Source organism: Panthera tigris, chromosome D4 (assembly GCF_018350195.1).
Source record: "Panthera tigris isolate Pti1 chromosome D4, P.tigris_Pti1_mat1.1, whole genome shotgun sequence".
NCBI lineage: Eukaryota > Metazoa > Chordata > Mammalia > Carnivora > Felidae > Panthera > Panthera tigris.
The window spans coordinates 18029224-18054583 of NC_056672.1; the positions used below are offsets into that span (position 1 = coordinate 18029224).

Below are 25360 nucleotides of genomic sequence, written 5' to 3' on the forward strand. Positions count from 1 at the left end.
CAAAAATAAACATTAAAAAAAAATTCTGCGATTAGGGAAAGGGGCTTATGGCACCGGGTGGGGAGGGGTTTTAATAGGGAGATGGCTTTCTTGTAAGATCTGCAAGCTTCTGAAAGATAAGGCTGAAAAGGCTTTTCTTTTATAAGGAGGAGTCAACAAGACTAGAAAACGGGTCTCAGGGAGAGGGAGGAGCTGGTGGCAGGATCAGATAATTGGTCACAAAAGGTTTTTTTGAAGTCAGCTAGGAAGGGGCTTCTGGGCAGGCACCATTAAGAGTTTATTCAGCATCCCAATGCCCACTGCTGGCTTAGCCTGAGGGTGGATGAAAGCTCGAAGGCTGGGGCAAGGAGGGAAACTTGAACAAAATTTCATTAAGTAAAATGAGCAGGCATTTTGTGCTGATTGGTTGGTAGGGACAAAGGGCTCAGGTAATCATTTATGAGACAGAAAAGGGAGTTCGGAGAGTCCACGTCTGACCTTGTCATCGGTAAACCAGGGAGTTCTCTTCAAGTCTTGTCTAAGCCATTTGAGGAGAGGTGGTGGTTCTTTGTAGAAACTGGTTTCCGGGAACACAAAGTGGTGTGGGCGTGGGAGTTTCTGTAACCATCACTGTCTTCTGAGAGCACTGGGCTTAGGTCAAGTTCCATAGGGTCCCTTATTTGAGTTGTGCTTTCAACCACAGTTTTATTAGGATATTTTAAAAAATGTATTGCAATTATATTGTCACTGTAACAGCTGTGTTTATTAGCACTTCCCTGCATCTATAATATTAGGATAGTTGATATTTATAATCATGAGATTACGCCTTATACTGGTTATGTCTAAGGTACTCTGTTCGGCGATGCTGTGGTTCTACAAAAGCAAAACAAGTCTTCTGTTAAGGCCAGTAACCGGTGCTCGAGGAGACCAGGAGGCAGGAGAAGGGAGAAGGGACTTGCTCCTTGACATCTGCCTGCTGTGCCCACCAAGGTCACCAAGCAATGATTCTTTTCCCTGACTGCAGCAGTTGGTTCTGATTTCCGGTATTGAATCCAGTTTCTCAGATCTAGCCTCAACACTCACCTGCAGAAATATCACCCCCAGTTGGGTACCGCCCCCTTCCTTAAAGGCCTGAGTCCCAGCTTCCCAGGGTTCTTTTGCACGGCAGGCAGCTGTTAGTTTCTGATACCCGCTTCTTTCCTCCAGCTCTACCAGCGGCCCTTGCTGTCTTTCTGTTACTGCCATGTTTCCCTTTGTACCTTTCAGCCCTCTGTTACCTGTTTAACCAACTCCTTCAATTCTCTGTAAAATTAGCTGCTGTGATACCTGTTTTCTGACCGGACACACCTTTAAATGATCCAGAAATACCTTCTGGGTTACGTGTATAGATTTATGATGGGCTTATGCTCCTGTGGTCATTAAAAATAATTACATTTACGGGATACCCACGGTAAGCAATTGACCAAAAAGATTTTTCTGAAAGTTAATTTCTAAATCCACTGTTTGGGGGGCACCTGGGTGGCTCAGTCGGTGAAGCGTCCGACTTCGGCTCAGGTCATGATCTCACAGTTCATGGGTTCGAGCCCCGCGTCGGGCTCTGTGCTGACCGCTCAGAGCCTGGAGCCTGCTTCGGATTCTGTGTCTCCCTCTCTCTCTGCCCCTCCCCCACTCGCACTCTGTCTCTCTCTCTCTCTCTCAAAAATAAAATAAACATTAAAAAAATTTTTTTTAATCCACTGTTTGGATCTTGGAAGTTAATTTTCCTATAAAAACAGTATTACATGTTGAACTTAGATGATCAAATCCTGCATCTATAATATTAGGATAGTTGATATTTATAATCATGAGATTACGCCTTATACTGGTTATGTCTAAGGTACTCTGTTTGGCGATGCTGTGGTTCATCAATGCTCATAACGCACATGAAGTACAACACTGTACAAACTGTGTAAAGGAACAGAATCAGCACTGCTTTGGCAACATAGATCCAAAGTTCCAATTATTGGCAGTAACAAATTTTATTCACCCTTTTATTTTTTATTTTAATAAAATTTAAGCCAATACATCCAAAATATTATCATTTCAACATACGGTCAATATTTGCAAATGAATTAAAATGAGATCTTTTATTTATTTTTTCCTTTTAGTTTTTTTAATGTTTATTATTTCTTTTCCGAGTGACTGGGGGAGGGGCAGAGAGGGAGACCCAGAATCCAAAGCAGGCTCCAGGCTCTGAGCTGTCAGCATAGAGCCTGATGCGGGGGCTTGAACTCACGAACCGTGAGATCATGACCTGAGCCGAAGTTGGATGCTTAATTGACTGAGCCACCCAGGTGCCCCTAAAATGAGATATACTAAATTCTTTTTTCTTTCATATTAAATTTTCAGAATCTATTGCGTAATTTACACGTATCACACACCTCAATTCAGTGTAGACAATTCCAGGGGTTCAGTAGCCACACGTATCTTGTGACTACTACATTAGACAATATAACTGATGACTTAAGACCAAAGAGGAGAATTGCTGGGACATAAGACAATGCACATTTTCCTTTTCTTTTCTTTTTTAAGATATAAACGCTAAATGATACGAGGAGATAACTCAAAAGCAAGCACATTTGATCACCCTTTTTGAAATTAAAAAGTTATTCTTTTAGGCATATTAAGCCGTGTTCATGATTAAAAACAAACGTAAGGGGCTCCTGGCTGGCTCGATTGGTGGAGCGTGCAACTCTTGATCTCAGGGTTGTGAGTTCAAGCCCACATGGGGTGTAGAGATTACTTCAAAATAAAATCTTAAAAAACAAAACCCAAAACTTAAAATATCCTTGAAATAAGCCCAGAAAAAAAAAAAAAAGGAAAAAAAAAAAAACAACAACTAATCAAGTGGGGAGGAAGGAAACATGTTTAGTCTAGTGGAAAGACGTGACAGGCTTAGCTTCAAACATCGAAATGATAGAATTTATGAATTTAATTTCATAAAGCATTATCACGGTTTTCACAGCGTATTTGCCTTCTCAGTGTCTTAAGTCCCTTAGTTTAAAAGGTCATCTGGGTTAGCAATAGATAGAGAAAACAAACTGCAATTACTTTTATTCTGATTCTGACCAAAATGCAAATTCTGCACAAGATATTTTGGGTTCCTACTTTTGTTTCCACCATAAAAAATGTAAACCACAGTCTAAAAGGAACTCGTGTGGGGGCGCCTGGGTGGCTCAGTCCATTAAGTGTGTGACTCTTGATTTAGGCTCGAGTCATGGTCTCGCCTTTCTTTTTTTATATAATTTATCGTCAAACTGGTTTCCATACCACATCCAGTGCTCATCCCAACAGGTGCCCTCCTCAGTGCCCATCACCCACTTTCCCCTCCCTCCCACCCCCCATCAACCCTCAGTTGGTTCTCAGTTTTTAAGAGTCTCTTATGCTTTGGCTCTCTCCCTCTCTAACCTCTTTTTTTTCCTTCCCCTCCCCCAAGGTCTTCTGTTAAGTTTCTCAGGATCCACATAGGAGTGAAAACAGATGGTATGCCTTTCTCTGCTTGACTTATTTCACTCAGCCTAGTACCCTCCAGTCTGATCCAAGTTGCTACAAATGGCATGATTTCATTCTTTCTCGTTGCCAAAGTACTATTCCATTGTAAATATAAACCACATCTTCTGTATCCATTTGTCAGTTGATGGACATTTAGTCTCTTTCCATAATTTGGCTGTTGTTGAAAGTGCTGCTATAAACATTGGGGTACAAGTGCCCCTATGCATCAGCACTCCTGTATCCCTTGGGTCAATTCCTAGCAGTGCTATTGCTGGGTCATAGGGTAGATCTATTTTTAATTTTTTGAGGAACCTCCACACTGTTTTCTAGGGCGGCCGCACCAGTTTGCATTCCCAGCAACAGTGCAAGAGGGTTCCCGTTTCTCCACATCCTCGCCAGCATCTGTAGTCTCCTGACGTATTCATTTTAGCCACTGACCGGCATGAGGTGGTATCTCAGTGTGGTTTTGATTGGTATTTCCCTGACGAGGAGTGACAATGAGCATCTTTTCATGTGCCCGTTGGCCATCCGGATGTCTTCTTTAGAGAAGTGTCTATTCATGTCTTCTGTGTCAAGTCGTGGTCTCACCTTTCATGAGATAGAGCCCAGGAACAGGCTCGGGGCAGACGGTGTGGAGCCTGCTTGGGTTTCTCTCTCCCTCTGTCTCTGCTCCTCCCCGCCCTGTGCACACAGTCTCTCTCTCTCTCTCTCTCTCTCTCTCTCTCTCTCAAAATAAATAAACGTTAAAAAAATAATAATAAAAGGAACTTGTGTGGTCTCCTTGTCTTCGTCTTGCACATAATGCATTATAAGAAAGTCACTTTCTCTAAATTAAAAAAAATTTTTTTATTACATAAACTCTACCTCCAGTGTGCGTATCAAACTCACCACCCCCAGATCAAGAGTTGCCCGCTCTAGTGGCTGAGCCAGTAAGGTGCCCCAGAAAATTACTTTTAAAAATAAAATTAAAGCAATGTGTTCCAACATTGTCGCCGGGGGAGGAATCTCCTTGGGGAAGACAAGATTTACTTTCCCCGGGGAATATTTCATTAGCTTCTCTGCTATTGTCATCACAGCTGGCCCGCATCGTGCTGCTTTACCCAGTAACATTCTGGCACAAGGGTGGGAAGGGGACAGGAGAGTCCACAGCAATCCTCCCAGAATATTCCAAAGTCTTGAAGGGAGCCCGTGTCTTCACAGAAGAGGTGGGTTCACATGAAACCAATGCGCTTCATGTGGGGTGGCTAATTTATGTTCCGCTTATAAGATACAACCGCTCTGTGTGGCTATGTCTAAGCAAGCATCCCCCCCGCCCACCCACCATCCCTGGGGTATCTAACCTCTTCAAGTCCAAAGCCCAAAGAGGGTGAACTTCAGAGACTCAGGGGTTCAGTCCAGGCCAGCCTGGCCCTGCTCTCTGTTCAAGCTTCTTGCCTGGGCAATGACCTTTCCTAGGAATGGTGGGCCCCATGCAAGCCTCCAGTTACAGGATCTCAGATGTGCCTTGTGGCTTCAGCAGGACATGGTGGGCGGGGAAGTGAGTATGGACCTACTTCCTTCCTTCATTTACTTCAATGTATGTGTTGAATGAATAAATGATACGAAGAGGAGTCACAATCCGTCCTGCTCTCCAGGAACTAAAGGTCCTATGGAAGAATGCACAGCATTCCTCTTGTTACCAAGGAGACCATGTCAACTTTCCTAAGTGACCCAACCCTGTGTGCTACAAAGGGTGGAAAGAGGTGTTTTCTACTTCTGCTGGGCACTGTGGATTGGTTCACAATCTAATTTTCGTCTTAGTTCTCCTGTGAAAACACGTGGACATAATGCGTTTTTTAAATACTAAATTTAACAAACAAGGCTCATTAGGGAAAAAAAAAAACCAAACAAACCTGCACGGTCATTTCTAAACTTTACATTACGTAAAAAACCTTGGCATGTGCATTTTTTTTCTGGTCTTTTTTTTTTTTTTTTTAATAAAACATTTTGAAAATCAGAAAAGGCGGCACTTCTGGCGTTTCCCGCCTCCAAGGAAAAGGGCACAGAATTTTGAAGAAGACCCCACTTACTCACCCAGCTCTTGTGCAGTTTGGGGGGGAACTAAGAAGCAAGGCGGACCCGAGGAGGCGGAGAGGGGAAACACAGGGACGCGGGGCGGCTGTCCCAGAGGGCGCGCTGTCCCCGGCCGTGAGCCGCGCGCCGTCCCGCCCCGCCGCCCCGCCCACCGCGCCCGCCGGCCTCCGAGGTGGGCGAGGCGGGGATGCTGTGGGCGGGGCCTAGAGGGGTGGGACCGGGGGCGTGGCGGGCGGGTTCCGAGCCCCGTGGCCGGGAGGCGCTGTCGGCCAGCGCGGCGAGCGCAGCTCAGCGCCCGGCGGGTGCGCGGCGGGCTTGGGGTGCCGCGCGGTAGCGCACCCCCCTGCGCCCCAGCGGCCGCGGGCTTGCTGCAGGTAACCGACTCTTCCACCTCGCCCACTCCATACCGGCAACCTCGATCTCCAGCTATGGCGCCCGGCGGCGGGTGGAGGGATGGGAAGGATGTGAGGGAGGGAGCCGGCTCTCACCCCGGGCGGGGTGGGCTCTCGGGAAGAGGAAGCGGAGGGCGGGAGGGAGCGGACGCGCGGTGGGAGTGAGGCGGGCGCGTGTGCACGCGGGACGCCTTCCCTGCGCCTTACTCCTGGTCCGATCCGTGGAACCCGGGGAGAGGACTCCGGTGCCCGGTGTCACCTGGAAGCCACTTTTTCCTGCCTTCTTTCCCCCCTGATCCGGGTAGCGGGTAGGAGCTGAGAAATAGGAGTTAGCTGCAGCCGAGGGTAGGCAGAGAGCGAACAGTTAAGTCGCTGCCGTCCCTTGGGTGCCAGCAGCTCTAACTTGATTTAATGCTCCCCGTAGCCCTGCGAAGAGGCATCATTACCCCCCGTCTTACTGATGAGGATGCCCACACCGGGATGAGAAATGACTCGCCCTGGGGCAAGCCACTGGAAAGGAGACGCCAGTGGGGGACTCGGAAGCCCCCACGCTTCTCCCTCTTCTGCTCCCTCTCTGTCCATCGCGCGCGGATCTAGGAAACTCGCGCTGCTGGGTCTGTTAGGGAAACAGGTGATTCTGAAACACATTCTAGCCCCCCTCCTAGGCTTTTGGGGTATTTTGGGGGGGGAGTTGTTTTGTTTGGTTGGTTTGTGTTTTGTCCCCTTTTTAGCACCCAGTTTCTGAATCCTTTCTTCCAATTTTTGGTTATTAGCTTTTCGAGGTGGAAGGATCCTCGCTCACAGCCTTTTCTCCTTGCAGCGCTTTCTTTCGATGCAGAACGAGCCCCAGGCACCCCAGCAGGCCGCACGCTTCTCTTTCGCGGTGGATGAGGTTCGCCTGCAGATCCAGGCTGGGCCTTATGGGCTGCCCAGGCGGAGGTGAGTTTGGTAGTCACCTGGCAACCTCGGCGCCTTTTGCTTTCTTTCTTTCTAGAGGGAAGAGGGTCTTCGTTTTACAAATAGTAAGACAAGAGGCCAACTTGGAAGGATATGCGGGGTTGGCAGAAAGCAGTGGTTCCTAGCGATGAGAACAGGCTACAGGATTGTGTGGCCTGAATTTGGTGAGTGGTAGGTGAGGCACCCAGTCGGGGACTGGTCCCCTGCTCTGGGCATTCTGTCCCCCTTTCAGCGCTGTTCTGAAAGGCAGATTTGTTTTGGAAGGGAGGGGGAGGGGCGAATGGTTTTTAGAGATCAGTGTAAATTACCTGCTAGGAGCCCAGGCAGTTCCAGACAGGCTCCCCTGCCGGGGAACATGGTAACAGATTTCACTTCTGGCAAAAAAGAAGAAACACTGAGCTCTATGGATATCTGCTCTTGCTTAATGGACTTTCCCCCCCACACGTTCAGGATGGTAGTTTCGGGGAAACTTGGAGTTCTTAGAAACGGCTAACTCTTCAATTTTAAAAGAACAATGTAATAAACTGTGTGTTTACTTTTACAAAGTTTTTATTGGTAAGTGGAAGGAGTTGAGTTTTCCATTTCATGGTGAGGGTTTGAAGGTTGCTTCCAGGTTGTTCTTCGGTGACTGGCTCTGGGAAGGACCTCCTTAGCCTGGCCCCCAAATCTGTAGTGGGTTTCATCCTTCTTTAATTATAATTCAGCCTTGACTACTTCCAACCACAAGTTGCTTTTTTTCCATTTGTGATTTAGTTGCTTAACACTAAGAAAAATGTTGTCCCTGAGAACTTTCCACTATGTACAAAATCACCTATGTGTAGGGACTGAACGATGATGGACGGGGGAGTTAAGGGGGCCTTGGTTAGTCGCGGGTAACCTACAGTGGACCTGCTTAAAAAAAAAATCTGTGTGGGTATTGACCGTTCCCTACCCATAACCATGCAGGGATTCTGGCCCAGTGTGACCAAACCTTTCTGCCCACCCCTCAACAGCTGAAAAATCTTCATTAAAAAAACAATTTTTTTTAATGTTTATTTATTTTTGAGAGACAGAGTGCAAGTGGGGAGGGCAGAGAGAAGGAGACACAGAATCCAAAGCTGGCTCAAGGCTCTGAGCTGTCAGCACAGAGCCCGAGGTGGGGCTTGAACTCATGGACTGGGACCGGACCATGAGATCATGACCTGAGCCGAAGTCGGAAGCTCAATCGACTAAGCCACCCAGGTGCCCCGCTTATCTGTATTCTTAACCACATTGGCTTTGGATGCCTGGCTTAGGGTTGTGCTTCCTTGCTGCCCATCTGTGGCAAATGCTATGGCTGTTTAGAACAGTGTTTCTCAAATTTGACATTTTTTGGCCAGTTAAGCTTTTGTTGTGGAGATTGTACTGTGCATTGTGAGATGTGCACCAGCCACCCCCCCCCCCCACCACCCTCTGGATGCCAACAGTCTCCTCCCTACAGTTACCACAATCTGAACGACTCCAGAGGTTGCCACATGTCCCCTGGAGGACAAAGTTGCCTGGTTGAGGAAAAGAATGAGCCAGTTTTGGAAGTGCTGTAGCACTTAGGAACTACACTATAAATACAATTAACTTTTAAGCTTCTAGTGACTAGAGAAGCTATGTGTCTATGTGTAATGTTTAAACAAACATCTGCATTTTAAAATATTCTTATAATAAAAGTGACTAAACTGGTGTTCTTGGTGAACAGCCACACATGTCCTGCCAGGATTTGTCTCCAAGGAAGGCTTAAGTGCAGTTGTTAAGTCTCCAAAGTTTAAACTCTTGAGATCCACACCATCAGCACGGGGCTCTAACTTAAGGAACCATGAGATGGGACCTGAGCCGAAATCAAGAGTTGGAGGCTTAACCAACTGGGCCACCCAGGCGCCCCATGTCTTTTAATTTTTTTAAGGTGATAAGATGTCAATGAACCACGCTTGTTGATTTGGAAATTGACCCAATCCCTAATAGAACTCCCAAGAAAAAATTCTACGCAAGAATTTTAATAACGAGACTTACTGTAGATCATGTTCAGAGGAGAATTTAGTTTTAGGAAACATTAAAAGCTTTTAGCTAACAGCAATAACAAAGACAACCATACATTTCTGTAGTCTGATAATTTTTTTTTCCCTTGTGTTTATTTTTGAGAGATAGAGCATGAGCGGAGGAGGGGCAGAGAGAGAGGGAGGGAGAGGGAGAGAGCAGAATAGAGTGGTGAAACCATTTATGGTGTTCGGGAACCCCAGAGGGGAGCAGGTTGGCATGAGGCTGGGAGGGAAGGGAGTTCCATTCAGACAGGTTTTGCTTGTGAGACATCCCACTGGGGACAAGGAATTGGCATCTGGAACTCATGAAAGAGATGGGCTGCGGGGCACCTGGTGGCTCCCATCAGTTGAGCGTCCAACTCTTGATTTCAGCTCAGGTCATGATCCCAGGGTCATACATGTTGGCAGCTGTTGCACATAAATGATCACTGTATATTAGAAAGATCATTTGAGGAGGGGTATGGGATGACAAGAGGAGGCACTGACCTGGAGAGAAAAACCAAAACAGACATAGACGACAGGGAGGAAATATGGGGACTGTGGGTGTTCTTTTCTTTCTTTCTCTTTCTTTCTTTCTTTCTTTCTTTCTTTCTTTCTCTTTCTTTCTTTCCCTTTCTTTCTTTCTTTCTTTCTTTCTTTCTTTCTTTCTTTCTTTTCTTCCCTCCCTCCCCTCCCTCACTCCCTCCCTCCCTTCTTTCCTTCTTCCTTCCTTCCTTCCTTCCATTTTCCACTAGTGATTGGAGGGACTCAAACAAGTTCTGAGGTTGCTGGCAAGTTCCTGATGGAGAGGGAGAGGCCAAAGATGTGGGAGTGAGAAATACTTGAAGAATGAGCGGGCCAGGTTTCAGAGAAGGCAAAAAGCTCTTCGATTCCATTACACAGGTTGGGGGATTGGTCTTTGATGGAAGGAGGGAGGGAGAGGTTGGATAAGGGGCCTCAGATTTGAGCTCTCTGAAGGAGGAGGCAAAACCTGCTGAGTAGGTTTCCATGTTTCCAGATATTCCGTCAGCCAGTATTTATCAAGAATTTTCCAGTGCCCCACATGGTGGTAGGGTCCTTGGACAGTATTGTAAATAATGTTGATTGCCACTGTGCTTAGCCCTGACAGAATAAGAAATACGTGTTTGGTCTTTGTCCTTGGTTCCTGACTGAGCTCTGAAGCCCTTGGAATTTCCTGAGAGATTGGGAGGAGAGGAATGTCTTTTGTTATTCATTAAAGCTCTTTTCCATACCTGAGTTTATGCTCCTGAGGTAGCTTAGGCGTGGGGGCACCTAGGTGGCCTTTGGGGTAGCTTAGGCGTGGGGGCACCTAGGTGGCCTCAGGGTGGGGCTGGTCGCCAACCAGAACAAGTAATTAGAGAGCTGAAGCTTTTAGCCCCCAACCACTGTCCTCTGGGAAGACGGGAGGGGCATGCCTGGATACTGGGCTATGAAAACTCTGGATCCACCCAATTTGGAGAACTTCTGGGTTGATGAACACCTCGAGATGGCGGGAGGAAAGGGAGTCCACCAGGAACCCTCCAAGGTAATTGTGAAGTTTCACAGTGACAGGGAGAGTGACTGCTTTTCAAAAGAACTGTGGCTACAGAGACCCATTCTGGAAACAGCTGCTGGGAAATGTTTTCACCGCTAACGTAAACATGTTGCCAAGAAATACGGTGGGTTTCGTGACTGACCAAAACTTTTTTTTTTTTAATTTCTTAAAAAGTGTTTTATTTTTTTTTGAGAGAGCGCGAGCGGGGGAGGAGCAGAGAGGGGGCAGGGGGTACAGAGGAGCCGAAGGGGCTCTGGGCTGACTGGCTGAGGGCAGCAAACCGGAAGCGGGGCTGGAACCCACAAATCGTGAGGTCACGACCTGAGCCGAAGTCAGATGCTCAGCCCACTGAGCCCCCCCCGGGCGCCCCTCAAATCTCTTTAAAAAAAAAACCTTTAGAAACTTAGAAAAGGAATTGTCTGACAAAATCTTTCAAGTGAAGATGAACCCTGGGTTTTGACCCATTTGTCAGATTTATAAAAATGTGATGACACCCAGTGGCGGGTCTGCGAGGACAGTTGATGTGAGAACTACCAGCTGAAATTCACCAAAAAACCGCTTTGTATAATTGGTGGGTAGATTGAACACTAAGTATCAAGAATCAGGGAGCGGAGCTGTGAGTGTTCTACTGTGTTCCCCAGCCTATCCCTGTCACCCCAGACAGCCCTTATTTATTTATTTTTTTATTAAAAAAAATTTTTTTTTACCGTTTATTTATTTTTGAGACAGAGAGAGACAGAGCATGAACAGGGGAGGGGCAGAGAGAGAGGGAGACACAAAATCCGAAACAGGCTCCAGGCTCTGAGCTGTCAGCACAGAGCCCGACACGGGGCTCGAACTCACAGACCGTGAGATCATGACCTGAGCCGAAGTCGGATGCTTAACCGACTGAGCCCCCCCAGGTGCCCCCCAAGACAGCCCTTACAATGTTAGAATACACAAGCTTGGAGCGTCCTTCAAAGTGCTCTATCACAACATCATTAACCAAGAGATTTTCAAAAATTAAACAGATTTAGTAATACATTGCTTTCACTACAAATATTAATAACAATTCATCTTTTATGCCGTAAGTGACTAAACGAATAGGCTTTAGTCCCCCTCTCCCCGTCTTTTTTGTTTTACGAGGTGCAGAATTTATTAGCGCAGTAGGGTGGCAGGATTTTTTTTTTTACCTCAATACCTGGGATTTGTCGTCTTACCCCTTCGAGGAGTGACGAGGCAGACACAAAATGAGCAGCAGGCAGAGGTCTTTGGAGTATCGGATCAGAAAGCAAGAAGAGTATGAGCTCTCTTCACAGAGAGGGGGCGTTGGAAAGTGAGTGCCTGCGATTATAGGGGAGGGTCCTTGTTTTATGAGGTTCTAGTCACGCCCCCCCTCCCCTTCCTTCCCCCAGGTTCCTTCTCAGGTTTTACTCTTCATTGGCTTGACACCTCTAGGTGCTGGGTGGTCCATTCCTGAATGGCTCGTTTCCATTGTATGAGGGGTGGTCTTCGGCCCTAAGGTGAGGTTCCCGGTGGGTCACTGGTCTTCTGGTCTACTGATTTTGAGTCAGGTCTTGTGTCAAATTCCTGAAGGAAACCTGAAGGGGAGTAGGTGGGGTCTGTTACATTCTCAAAAGAGGAACCTTACCCCTGAGGGGGTTTACTGTGGTCAGACATTCCTAGCCTTGTTCCAAAATGTGTGTTCTTCCCTACCTGGGGACTTGAGGTCCTGATCTTTTCCTTCTCTGCCTATTTTATTCTGTCGTTTCCTATCATAGTAGTACGCGAAATTTTTTCAGAAATATACATATATCGATAGGACTTTACTCAAAGGTTTTACTCTTAGTGTTGGTGCGAAAAAATTTACAAGCCTATCATTGAAAGTGGAGTCAAAGTGGGGCTCCCCCCACAGCAATTTGAGAAACCGATTTCCTTATAAAACTACCTCTTCCCCATGACGTGCTCCTATAATTCATTCATGGAGAACAAAATTGCCACTAGAGCTCAAACTCTGAAAAGCAACGAATACAAAGTGTATGTGTCTTGCTTCTCTCGAAATGTGTACATTCAGCTTACTTTTAGATAATCCACTTTAAATGCTTTAAAAAAGAGAGAGAGAAGAAGAAGAAAAGAAACTTCTGGAGTGTTGTGGCCAGTGCTATGCTCTAAGACAGGTAAATGCATTAAGTCATTTCAACATAGGCCATGTGGTTCTCGACTCAAGCCGTTTGGGTCTTTTTGGTAAGCAGATTGGAGAGGGCTACATTCTCCTCTGCAGGTGAAGGTGAGGGTTCAAAACCAAGTCTTGAGTCCATTCTGCCCCGTCTGGGGACTCTGACCGCATCTCCCACAAAAGGCTCATTTGGGGTAGCAGCAGGATTCAGCTGATCACCGGGTTGCAATCAAGTAGTCATGAGTTTTCTGGAATCAGTGGTGGGACCCAGGAATGCGCCCAAGGCACTATCCTGGGCTAATAGACTTGCTGGGCTTGATTGTCCTTTTGATATGCGTGCAGAACGCACCTCTGGGATGCCCCAGTTCCATCCACAGAGTTGGAACACCCCATCTCATCTTTGCTTACTCTTTTCTCATGTCAATCTCGTTAAAAGTCATTAAGTTCATCCAGGAAGCTTCATTTCTAACACCATTGCTAATGAACAAAACACTTGGTTTACAACAAAAATTCCGGAAGTAGTAGCTGCTAGTGGAGTATGGCCATCCCAGGAGTGAGTCCCTTGTAACCTCCCCAGCCCCAGGGGGCACCCTCAGAGCTATTGTTTCTAGCCCGGCTGGCTAGCTGTTCTGGAAAGTTCCTTTCAGCACTATAATGGATGCATTGTTCCCAAAATAGGTTTTTTGGGTTTTTTTTGCAATTTATGATATTTATTTATTTTTATTTTATTTTCTATTTTTAAAAATTTACATCCAAATTAGCATATAGTACAACAATGATTTCAGGAGTAGATTCCTTAGTGCCCCTTACCCATTTAGCCCATCCCCCCCTCCCACAACCCCTCCAGTAACCCTGTTTGTTCTCCATATTTACGAGTCTCTTCTGTTTTGTCCCCCTCCCTGTTGGTATATTATTTTTGTTTCCCTTCCCTTCTGTTCATCTGTTTTGTCTCTTAAAGTCCTCATATGAGTGAAGTCATATGATTTTTGTCTTTCTCTGACTACTTTCACTTAGCATAATACCCTCCAGTTCCATCCACGTAGATGCAAATGGCAAGATTTCATTCTTTTTGATTGCCGAGTAATACTCCATTGTGTGTGTGTATATATATATATATATATATATATATACACACCACATCTTCTTTATCCATTCTTCCATCGATGGACATTTGGGCTCTTTCCATAGTTTGGCTATTGTCGATAGTGCTGCTATAAACATGGGGGTGCATGTGTCCCTTCGAAACAGCACACCTGTATCCCGTGGATAAATGCCTAGTAGTGCAATTGCTGGGTCGTAGGGTAGTTCTATTTTTAGGTTTTTGAGGAACCTCCATACTGTTTTCCAGGGTGGCTGCACCAGCTTGCATTGCCAGTTCCCAAAATAGTTTTTAACTATATTGACCCAACCTATAATTTCCCCCAGAAGGCTCAACCGATAACCTTTGTGTGAATTCCTTGAGATCAGGGAGACACATTTTTTATGATTGTATTTTTCCCCCAGAACCTAGGATTCTGTTTTGTGTAATAGCTGCCTGGGTGTGGAATTAAATTGAGTACATTCGGGTTAGTAAACCTGAAATACAGTTGCTGATTTTGGAGGTCTGAAAAAAGTTACCTGTAAGAATAAACTAAAGATTTGAACGTTGTCCAGAGAAGAGAAAATCTGAATAATAATAATAATGAACAAATTGCTAATGTTTATTAAGGGCCCATCTGTTAAATATAAGTTTTTGACTTATATTTTTCTTTATGAAAACTCTAAGGTACACATGACCCTAATTCAATCAAATGGCCAAAAATTCTTCTTCTTCTTCTTGTTTTTTTTAATGTTTATTTATTTTTAAGAGAGATGGAGAGAGGGGGACAGATCTGAAGCAGGCTCTGTGCTGACAGCAGTGAGCCCGATGCGGGGCTCAAACGCCCAGACATGGTCATGAGATCATGGCCTGAGCCAAAGTCAGCCGCCTAACCGACTGAGCCACCCAGGTGCCTCTGTTCTTGTTGTTCTCATTTGTTATAATTTTTACCAGAGAAGAAGCCGAAGCCTGGAGAAGTTAAGAGCTTACAGGAGTCTGAGTTAGTGGGTGATGATACCCAGTTTTTGAGCTGAGCAGTCTGGCTTCAGAGCTGAAATCATTGCTACTAAACTGTCCTTCTTCTCCCATGTAAACATACTCAAGAGGAAATATTGAGCCCCTGGTAATCAAAGAAATACAAAATGAAACTCAGTGATGTAGCATTTTACAGCTGGGATATTGACAGAAATAATTACACAGTGGATGAATATGTGGTACATAGTTAAGATAATTACATAGTAAATGTAGAGAAAATGGTGCTCAGATATTATGAGTGGCAGTATAAGTGACTATAGTCCGTTTGGAAGGCAGTCAAGAGCCACAGAAACTTGGAAGTTTTGATCCAAGCATCCTATTCCTAGAAATCCTTTATAAAGCCAAGAGAAAACACTATGTGTATCTTCAAAAGATTGCATAGTTCATGTTCATAACAATATAATTTGGAAATACCCTTAGTATCCAACTATAAGACACCTACTAATTGTGGCAAAAACAATAAAGACTCTCTGGTGTCCATTAAAAAATAATGGGAGAAAAAACAAAAACCAGAATAGGAAATTGAATCCCAGATGCTATGACATCTACTCACAAATATAAGTCAGTAGTGTCCCTCGACAGGCATCAGAAGGGAATACGAAAATGATGTGTAACCGGCCTAGAACTCTAAGTAGCTTTTTGTTTGTTTGGAAAGTGTCTTTACTGTAATGCTTTGCGAGCCTGTTTTTTTTTTTAATTTTTTTTAAATGTTTTTATTTATTTTTGAGACAGAGAGAGGCAGAGCATGAGCAGGGGAGGGGCAGAGAGAGAGGGAGACACAGAATCCAAAGCAGGCTCCAGGCTCTGCGCTGTCAGCACAGAGCCCGACGCGGGGCTCGAACTCACAGACTGTGAGATCATGACCTGAGCCGAAGCCGGACGCCTAACCGACTGAGCCACCCAGGCGCCCCGCGAGCCTGTTTAACCGGAGCTTATGTTGGAGGATTTGGGCCATTTAATCTCAGTTTGCAATTTTGAGTGAAAATTAAAGACTTAAACATTTCAAAGGTGCTTGAAAAAAATACCCCTTCCCCCAAACAAAAAGAGGACCACTGAATCTTTTCGGGTGTGTGCTTCTCAAATTTGTCCAGTGATCACTGACAATATATTTGGAGCCTTGTTTTTTAATGGGTTTATTCTGTACAGACTGGAATGCAGCTTATCTGGATGCTGTTTCATCTCGAAAACCTTTTTTTTTTTTCATGTTATTACGTAGAGAATTCCCTCATTCTTGGCTTTGGCAATACCTTTGAATTCAAGAAAGATACCTAAATGTAATCTGGATACAATGAAAATGTTGGATAAAGTTTGCCACTCAAATTTATGCACCTGCTTTGAGGGAATGGTCAGATCACTTATCACACTGGGTATCTGAGGTTGAAGAGGTTGCTCTGCTGTACCTTAGGGCTGAAGCCTTCAGAAGAAGAGTTTGTCTTACTGACACCCGCAGGAACGTTTGGAAGGTTCTGGGGCTCCTTGGAAGGTAGGAGGTAGGGCAAGGTATGGTTCGAAGCAGTTAAAACAACTGGATCCAGGGTTGTTCTTGGCCGGAAAGTGAGACTGCTCTGTTCCCTCTGCCTTTGGGGAGTCAGCCCTGCTGGTAAACTGGAGCCAATGACCTTAGTCAAGACAGCCTAAAGCCTCAGTTTCCTTGACTGTCAAAGTGAGAGGGAAAGTAGCTAGTTCCAGGGTTGCGTAACTCTTCTCGTGAACAATCTCCTTAATCCCAAAATAACTTCGAGGGTAAAAGTGCCATCAATTTTAAAATCTCCTTTGTAAGGAAATGAAACCACCGCTGTAGCGAACACATAGTTCATCAAGTGCCTGTCAATTTCAGACGCTGTTAATAACATAAAAAAGAAAGGGAGTCCTCGGACTTGTGCAAGTACAACCTGATTGGTACTTTGTCTTGCAGCGGGACTTCCCGGTCATCGTCATCCTCCGCTCCCCGCGCTCAGCCTGGCCCGAGCTCGGCTTCCCCAGCCCCTGTCCACCGCCCACCTGCTGAGGAGCAGCAGAGTGCTGTGTCTCTCAGGAGTTGGAGACCCCTGACCGAACCCAACCGCCCTCGTGCGCTGTGCAGAAAGGTAAGGTCCGTGCCGAAGATTCGATGAGCACCACGCCGTACGGCCAGTTCTTTGAGGTTTCTTTATAGAGACTCCATCTGTCAGACCACACACAGGGGGCTTCAAATTCACGGTATGCTCCCCAACGCACCGTAACTGGGAGCATTTAGATACTGTACTCTGGTTTTCTTATCTGGAAAAGACTATGAGCTTGAAGGTACATTTAACAAAAGCATCCAAGGCATTTATTGCTGTACCTTTCGTTGAGGGAAAGGGGATTTTCCTTTCTTTTTTTTTTCTTCCTTCCTTCCTTTCTTCCTCCCTTCCATCCTTCCCTTCCCTCCCTCTCTCCTCTTTCTTTCTTTCTTTCTTTCTTTCTTTCTTTCTTTCTTTCTTTCTTTTTCTCCCTCTCTCTCCCTCTTTCTTTTCTTTCTTTCTTTCTTTCTTTTTCTCCCTCTCCCTCTTTCTTTTCTTTTCTTTCTTTCTTTTTTTTTTTTTTTAAGTTTATTTATTTTTGGGACAGAGAGAGACAGAGCATGAATGGGGGAGGGTCAGAGAGAGAAGGAGACAGAATCTGAAACAGGCTCCAGGCTCCGAGCTGTCAGCACACAGCCCGACGCGGGGCTCGAACTCACGGACCACGAGATCATGACCTGAGCCGGAAGTCGGCCGCTCAACCGACTGAGCCACCCAGGCGCCCCTCTTTCTTTCTTTCTTTCTTTCTTTCTTTCTTTCTTTCTTTCTTTCTTTCCTCCCTTCCTTCCTTCCTTCCCAGGGAACTTCCTTCCTTCCCTCCCTCCTTCCTTCCCAGGGAACAGCATGAATAGAGGGGGTGGGCTAGGAGTCTGAGACTAGCCCAATTACCAGTAGCTCACTGACGATGTGCATGGACCAGTTACAGAGACCAGGTTATGTGGAATTTCATGCTAAAATGGGAGATGATGGTGATGACACCTCTTCTGTTTATGGAGAAGCTACCACATACTAGTTCCTGTACGAAGTGCTTTGTAGGGTTTTCTAAACACCACCAACCCCATGAGGAGGGCATTATGACCTCGATTTTTCAGATGAGGAAGCTAATAACACTTGGAGAGATTAGGCAGCTTGCTGAAATCATGCATTAAGGCGTGACATAGTTGTGGGGCACCTGGGTGGCTCAGTTGGTTGAGGGACCAGCTTCGGCTCAGGTCATGATCTCATGGTTTGTGAGTTCGAGCCCCGCATCGGGCTTTCTGCTGTGAGCACCGAACCCTCTTTGGATCCTCTGTCCGCCTCTCTCTCTGCTCCTCCCCTGCTCACGCTCTCTCTCTCTCAAAAATAAATAAACATTAAAAAAAGAAAAAGGACATGACATAGTTGGGATTTATAGTCCCTCCTATATGAGTCCACACTGCTGTTTTTCTCTGTGGCTCACTCTGTGAGTGAGTGACGTTCGATTTCAAAGAAGGGACGATCAACTGCAATTTGGGGACAGGACCTAGAGGTTGAGCTGGACTTTAACATGTCGAAAAGAGCACTTCTCATTTCTGCCAAAGATTAACTTGATATTTTTCTGTATGATAGAGAACATCTACCCTGACAATTGTGATTAGCAGGCCAAAAATCCAGACACATGTTATGACCTGGAATTTTAGGACTTCCTTTAAAAACAAAAAGGAATCTAGTCTTTTGGAATTAGAACTTCTGGTCCTGGGAAGTATTTAAAGCCTGGAATATTTGAAATCGGGATTGTTCTGAAAATGCTTGACACACGGGCTGTGTGATGAGCAGGTGGGATGGAAACCAGGGCCAGTGTTGAGATGTCTCTGCTAGAGAATTGTTCTTGATGTGTGGCCCGGCCAGCCATGTGCTCTCTGTGCCCTAGTTTTCTCATCATCCAAATTAAGAGCGGACAAAATGAACTTGAACGTGCCTTTCAAATCCAAAGTTTCATTTCCATACCACCGTGGTGGTCTATTCAATAGTCTAAACCACCTAGGATTAGATTTCAAAAAGTGAAAGAAAAAAGTTTACTACTTTTCAGTCTGGAAGTTTGAAGTGAACGATAAGATCTCTCACGCTTGATTTTGGCCTGCAGTGGTAATGAGGTGAAGATTCCTTTTTTACAAATGTGTGTGTGCACGCACATGCATAAGTAGATATATTTCATTTAAGTCTATCGAGGTCTGCCTCCACAAATGAACTCTGCCGCCTTAGTGGACCTGTCTGTCCCATTTCAAAGTTAGTTTAGCCCTAAGTCCTGCATTCAGGAAAGTGGGATAACACTAAAGATGTGTAGGCAGTCTTTGAGAGGGGGGCAGACAGATGATCATTGTTCTTTACCTTCAAATTTTCATGACACTAACCTACAAAGGTTTTCTGTGTTCACACAACCTGGGTTCACTCCTCCCAGTGCTCTCCTAACATATGTTCCTTCATGCCGTGTCTTCTCTTAATTTAAAAAGCCTCTTTTGGGGCGCCTGGGTGGCTCAGTCGGTTAAGTGTCCAACTTGGCTCAGGTCATGACGTCACGGTTCTGGAGTTCGAGCCCCACATCGGGCTGTGCGCTCGACTCCTCTGTCTGCCTCTCTTTCTGTCCCTCTCCTGCTCGTGCGGTCTTTCTCTCTGTCTCTAAAAAATAAATGAGCATTAAAAAAAAATCTATTCATTGTTGTGGTTTACCACATTGAGAAACACACTTCTTGTCGTAATAGATTTTGGAAAGAGGTCTTCAGGGCTATGGAACATGAGGGGCAAACAGCTATTATCTCTCACTTTCCTTTTCGTTTTAAAACTGGGTTTGCCATACATCAAAGTCTCTTCCTTTGCTTCAGGCTTTCAGATGTGTTCTCTCTCCTTTTTCCTACTGTCTGAATCCTACTCATCTTCCAAGATTCAGGTCAGCTGTATTCGAGGAAGCCTTCTGGATCCTTTCTTTCCTTTTTTTTTTTTTTTTTTTTAAGTTTATTTATTTTCAGAGAGAGAGAATGAGTAGGGGAGAGGCAGAGAGAGGGGGAGAGAGACAATCCCAAGCAGGCTCTGTCAGCACAGAGCCCAGAGTGGGGCTCGAACTTGGGAAGTGAGATCATGACTCGATCCGGGGCTTGAACTCGCGAACTGAGATCGTGACCTGATCCGGAACCAAGAGGCAGACCCTTAACTGACTGAGCCACCCAGGTGCATCTCCTTTCTTTCCCTCTTGGTGGATTTACAGCTTTCAGTTAGTTCTGCAGCAGAGACCTGGGTGCGGTGCATCTGGCCAGCCGAGGCCGCTAGGCAGAAATGGTAGGTTTCAGTTCCTCTTGCTGGCATCAGCTACTTAAGGGCTTGGTTGTGCCTCCAGGGGAAGAAGCAATAGGGAGAAGAGTGAATGCTATTTCCAGCAATGAATGAAGTTCATTGAAGTTCATAGCTTCGTCCCACAATAGTATAGTGAATAAATGAAAAAAAATCTATAGACCTTTTCATGCCATTAATTCAGGTGTAGAGAACCCTTTCTTAACCTCTTCCTTCCTTCCCTTCTTTCATATAGGTGATCACACAGATGAAACCTATGTATAATTTCATCTAAAATCAGGAACAGGTCATTGAGAAACTCTCATTAGTTATGCTATATAATTTAATTTTTTTTAATGTTTATTTTCTTGAGAGAGAGAGAGAGCATGAGCAGGGGTGAGGCTCATTCAGAGAGAGAGAGAGAGAGAGAGAGAGAGAGAGAGGGAGACACAGAATCTGAGGCAGGCTCCAGGCACTGAGCTGTCAGCACAGAGCCGGACATGGGGCTCGAACTCGCAAACTGTGAGATCATGACCTGAGCCGAAGTCGGATGCTTAACCCACTGAGTCACCCAGGCACCCCCTGAGGTGTCACATTAGCACAAGCTCCTGAGACCCCAACAGCGTCTGCTCCTCCAGACTGGCCAGGAAAAGTTCTTGGGGTGCTCCAAGCTTAGGAGCATGATTAAAAACACCAAGCTCCACAGTTTCGGTCACCATCTCCCAGAGTTTGTTCCAGAGTTTTCTTGGGGTCCAGCCACAGAAACACAGGCAATAGGAAACCTACTATGAACAGCTCTGGACCCCATTTCCTGTGCCCTCTTTCCACACAAAATAAGATCTTACAACTGAAACACCAGATGGTGTGACTGAAGGAGAGGGCTGAACCCAGCGCCCCCCCCTCCCCCCACCGCAGGGCTAGGCACAGAATGTGGCACAGAGAATCACTCATTATGTCTGTTGAGCGAACAGAAGGCTCTTTTTCGGGAAGCCCTCTGACTTCTGAGTTGGTAAGCATCTGACTTCTGCGCAGGTCATGATCTCACGGATTTTGAGTTCAAGCCCCGCGTTGGGCTCTCTGCTGTCAGCACAGAGCCCACTTCAGATCCTCTCTCTCCGCCCCCCTCTGCCCCTCCCCTGCTCACTTGCACGCGCGCGCTCTCTCTCTCTCTCTCTCAAAATAAATAAATACACTTAAAAAAAAAACCCTTAAAAATAAAATGTGACACCTCTGAAACCCGAGGTGACAGGCAAGGTTCCCTCCGATGAGGCCATGGACGCACAGGTGAAAGAACTCTACCCTGAATGGCAGGACATGGCCTTGGGGTCTTAGCTGCTTCCTGCCCCTTCCCTTGGCTGCTTCAGGATGGCGCTTGGTCACCCTTGATTGAGTCGCCATCCTCTGAGATCCTTGGACAGACACCTTTAGCGTTGATCACAATAGTGGCTATTTTGTTCCTGTCACGGCAGCCTCTGGGTCACGCAACGACGGTCCTTGGGAGTTTGTGAAATGGAGCCCCAGAGGAGTCTCCAGTGGGACTAGAGGCCAACTGAACTGAGACCATCCTTCCTGCAGTGGAAAGACAATGGCTGTGGACCCGGCTTTGACCTTCTGGCCGTTTGTTTACGCACGTGTTATGCGCACGTATATGTTTTTAAGAACAAAAAACCATTTCCACTACTCAAAGTGGTACAGTAGGCGACAGGTAGAGAGAACTGTTCTCCTGTATAATAGTGTTGTTTGGACCGAAGCCAGAACTACCGTGGTGGAAATTGCCGAGAAGAAAGGAGTTTACCTTTTTGAAATCCACCCTTTTCTTCCTTCCCGTTGACTCACCTGTCAGCTCTAACCTTACCCAAGGTTAACAGAGCTAACGAGTGCAGGGCCCTTTTTATCTTGCCCCTTGTCTCGGAGTCTTGAGGGTAATGAGAGGCTCAAGAGAAAAATCCTGATCGTTCTTAGGGGTGTGTACATATGTATACGCATATTCACATAAATCCGCTAAATCCTTCCACTTGGAGGTCTAAATAGGTTACGTCATAAATTTTTAACAAAACCTGTATTATTCCTTTCTCCCTCCCTCTTCCTGCTCTGCCTTTTCATTATTACCGTTAATTATTTTAAAAAGAGTTTAGGAAATAGAGCCTGAGCCACAGGTCGCTCGTTTCTTTCTTTCTTTCTTTTTTTTTTTTCCATTTTCTAAGGTAGTGATACTTAGCTAAATTCACTGAAACTAGTAAGTGTGTGATTGGGATGAATGTCATCTTTTGGAATTGGTTTCTTTAAAATACGGAGTCGTGCACTAGTCATACTTAGCTGTTAGTTTTTACATCGTAAGGCCTTCTCCCGTTTCCGAACTTAATTGCAAACCGAAATCTACCTTTGATAATCAGTGGTTTCTGGACTTCCTTTGCACATATCTCCCTACGTACTTATCCTTGCGAAAACAGCCCCCCACTTCTTCTGTCTCCTCATTACCATTGGGAGAGGTGATGGGTGAGATTGAACAGGAGGGGTGGTAGATGAGATTATCGCTTGGAGCAACGACGTCACTTAGAGCCTCTCCCACGGGCAGGTATGTAACGCTGGGCAAAGCACACAACCCATTGCTTTCAATGACCATCTTTCCCGTTGCTCTGTGCTCCTATTAAGGTTTCATTGGGTCTCGATTGGACGGCTAGTGTGTGCGTTAAGACTGATGCCCGGCAGAGCTAAGCCACAGAGCACGCCGATTGCTTTTTTCACCATTGCGTGTCTCTGGTTTCTTTGGAATCAATGATTACCACCCCCAACCCTCCATCATTTGCTTTGTTTGCAAAGTACTTTGTTCACAAGTTCACTGCCCAAACTCTGCCTGTAGTTGAAATCGGTGTTCAATATGCTTCTTCCCTTCATGTATTCCAACAGTTCCATCTAGAAGACATCTCTCCTGGGACCTTCTGATCTGCCCCAGCCTGTTAGGGTTGTCTGTTGGCCTGTGACATGGCCTAGGAGGTTCCTTTACTATCATCCTGGGATATACCTTTTCTGATTCTTACACCGTCTCCTTTCTTAGTTTATACTTGAGGTTTTTTGTTGGTGTTGTTTAGTTTCTTAAAGTAAACTCTACCCCCAAAGTGGACTCGAACACACAACCTCGAGATTAAGAGTTGCACGCTCTACCCACTGAGCCAGCCGGGCACCCCTATACTTGTTTTGATGGCGCTTATCCTCCAGTAATTTCCTGAGATGAAGTGCATAAAGGTAAATGTTTTGCGAATTTCCATGTCTCAAGATGTAAAAATTTTAATTTACCTTTAATTGACATAATAATTTATCTGGTTCAAAGAATTCTCATCTGGAATTATTGCCTTCAGCATTGTTGAAGGTATTCCAAGGAGTTTTCAATCTGGCACCCATTCTTTGTTTGTGAGAAATAATCTTCAGCCATTTAATTAATTGCTTCCATTTTTTTTTTTTTTTTTTTTTTTTTTTTTCTGTTTTGCCTTTCTGGAGGTCCTGTTATTCTGGTCTGGTTCTTTCTCTAAATGACTATTTTTTTTTTTCCCCTCTAATTTCCCCACCAGTTGGTTTGCCTGTTTGCTTAACTCCCTGAGAGTTTTCTCACTTTATTTTCCAGCACTTCTATTGAGTTTTTCAGTTTTTCCTATCATGTCATTAATTTTCTTAAGAGCTCATTTTCATTTGCTAAGTGTTCTGTTTATGTGGTTTCTTATTTTTTCTAGTCCCTGCTGTGAAGCAGACCTCCCCAAAGTAATAACATAAACATTTCCATTTTTATTTTTTGCTTACACATTCTGTGGGTCAGGAATTCAGATAAGACTTGAGTGGCTAAGAGCTGATGTCATCTGGTGGCTTCTTCACTTACATGTCTGGCACCTGGGCTGGGATGAATGAAGGCTAGGTTCATCTGGGACTGTTGACTTGGGTACCATGGACTCTCCATGTGGCTTTTTACAACAGTGAAGCTGGTTCTTCAGGGAAATTTCTGGAGAGCAGATTTTCCAAGACCACCAATTGGAAGCTGCATAGTTTTTTGTTTTTTGTTTTTCCAGTAGGCTCTACACCCAGCAGGGAGCCCAACTCTGGGCTCAGACTCACAACCCTAAGATCCAGACCTGAGCCGAGATCAGGAGTCAGATGCTCAACTAACTAAGCCACCCAGGTGCCCCAGAAGCAGCATGGTTTTACATGACCCAGCCTTGGTGGCCATACAGTGTCACATCTGCCAAACTCTTCTGGTCAATGTAGTCATGAGGTTGACCAGATTCAAGGGGAAAGGAATTTTGACTGTTCTTGATTGTAGAATACAAGGTCATACTGCAAAAGAGCATATGGGGTGGGAGTGTTGTTTTGTCTGTTTTCAGGCTATATAATCTGTTTTAATTACTGACTGGTTGAATGCAGTATTTTTTCCTATCTCTCTGAGGACATTATTATTAATTTTCTTCTCCATATACACAATCTGTTTTTGAACATTTGGGGAAATTTCCAATTTAAGCAGCGTATTTAAGGCTTGGCCTGGTTGGATTCCCTAGTAAATAAACTCATGCTTTGGCTTGGCTGTCAAAGTGCTGGGAACTGATAGCTGGAAATAGGGAAGGATATCTCAATACCTATTGTCTTTGCGTTCACTTAACCCCACTGTTCCCTGGTTGGAAACCCCGCTTTCCATTAGGCCTGGTGTGCCCCAGGCTGCAGAAATGAAATCTCGGGTCTTGGCCAGCTGTCAGGGTAGAGACCTAACTGTTCTTATTTTTTTATTTCGTATTTTTTAAAGTTTATTTATTTATTTTGAGAAACAGCTCATGTGCAAACGGGTGAGGGGCAGAAGGAGAGAGAGAACCTAAGCAGGCTCCCACTGTCAGTGCAGAGCCCAAGGTGGGGCTTGATCCCCAAAACTGAGATCATGATCTGAGCCAAAACGAAGAGCTGGATGCTTAACTGACTGAACCACCCAGGCCCCCCAAGACCCAACTGCTGTTTTCTTCTTAAAGTTTATTTATTTACTTTGAGAGAGACAGGGCGTGAGCAGGGGAGGGGCAGAAGGAAGGGGAGAGAGAATCCCAAGCAGGCTGTGCGCTGTCAGCACAGAGCCCACTGTAGAGCTCGAACTCACAACTGGTGAGATCAGGAACCATAAGATCACGACCTGAGCCGAAACCAAAAGTTGGACGTTTGACCGACTGAGCCACCCAGGTGCCCCAAGACCCAGCTGCTTTCAAACAGCTGCCAGTCAAAACTATTTTGTTGTTGTTGT

General features: G+C 45.4%; 1 protein-coding gene and 1 long non-coding RNA gene across 5 annotated transcripts in view; one reads left to right on the plus strand and one right to left on the minus strand.

Annotated features, from left to right (window-relative positions):
- LOC122233106 overlaps positions 1-5696 on the minus strand; it is a 41874-nt gene extending 36178 nt beyond the window's left edge. For both annotated transcript variants that reach the window (XR_006210566.1, XR_006210565.1), the window contains exon 1: positions 5584-5696. This is a non-coding gene — a long non-coding RNA (uncharacterized LOC122233106). The remainder of the gene's footprint in view (positions 1-5583) is intronic.
- The window catches only part of GCNT1 (glucosaminyl (N-acetyl) transferase 1), a 47655-nt gene that overhangs the window by 14653 nt on the left and 7642 nt on the right, over positions 1-25360 (plus strand). The window contains exons 1-3 of one of the 3 annotated variants that reach the window (XM_015535436.2): positions 5852-5957; positions 6796-6914; positions 16695-16866. The gene's annotated coding sequence lies outside the window, so the exon portion shown is untranslated. Of the gene's footprint in view, positions 1-5851; positions 5958-6200; positions 6607-6795; positions 6915-16694; positions 16867-25360 lie in introns of those variants that run through there. The other 2 variants (XM_007077504.3, XM_042964478.1) reach the window with 2 other exon arrangements.